At 26.4% G+C, this 299-nt stretch overlaps 1 long non-coding RNA gene across 1 annotated transcript in view; it reads right to left on the bottom strand.

Moving 5' to 3' along the window:
• Nucleotides 1-156, bottom strand: part of LOC107576049 (uncharacterized) — a 10,827-nt gene extending 10,671 nt beyond the window's left edge. Inside the window, exon 1 of the long non-coding RNA XR_001607987.1 lies at nt 86-156. This is a non-coding gene — a long non-coding RNA (uncharacterized lncRNA). The remainder of the gene's footprint in view (nt 1-85) is intronic.
• Nucleotides 157-299: the final 143 nt, after the last annotated feature.

The following is a 299-nucleotide window of genomic DNA, read 5'->3' on the forward strand; positions in this document are numbered from 1 at the left end:
TTAGCCTTCATACAAACAAGAAATGTGAAATCACTGTCAAATAAACATCTCAGATTCACCTTATTAATTATTAATATCTTCCAACATACCAGCCAAAAGTTTTTAAACCGTAAGATTTTTATTGTTTTTAAAGAATTCTCTTCTGCTCACCAAGCCTGCATTTATTTGATCCAAAATACAGCAAAAACAGTACAATTTTGAAATAATTTTACCATTTAAAATAACTTTTATATTTGGAAATATTTTAAAATGTAATTTATTGCTGTGATTTCAAAGCTGTATTTTCAGCATCATTACTC

The sequence above is a fragment of the Sinocyclocheilus grahami genome, unplaced genomic scaffold, assembly GCF_001515645.1.
Source record: "Sinocyclocheilus grahami isolate Dianchi unplaced genomic scaffold, SAMN03320097.WGS_v1.1 scaffold3151.1, whole genome shotgun sequence".
NCBI classification, from domain to species: domain Eukaryota; kingdom Metazoa; phylum Chordata; class Actinopteri; order Cypriniformes; family Cyprinidae; genus Sinocyclocheilus; species Sinocyclocheilus grahami.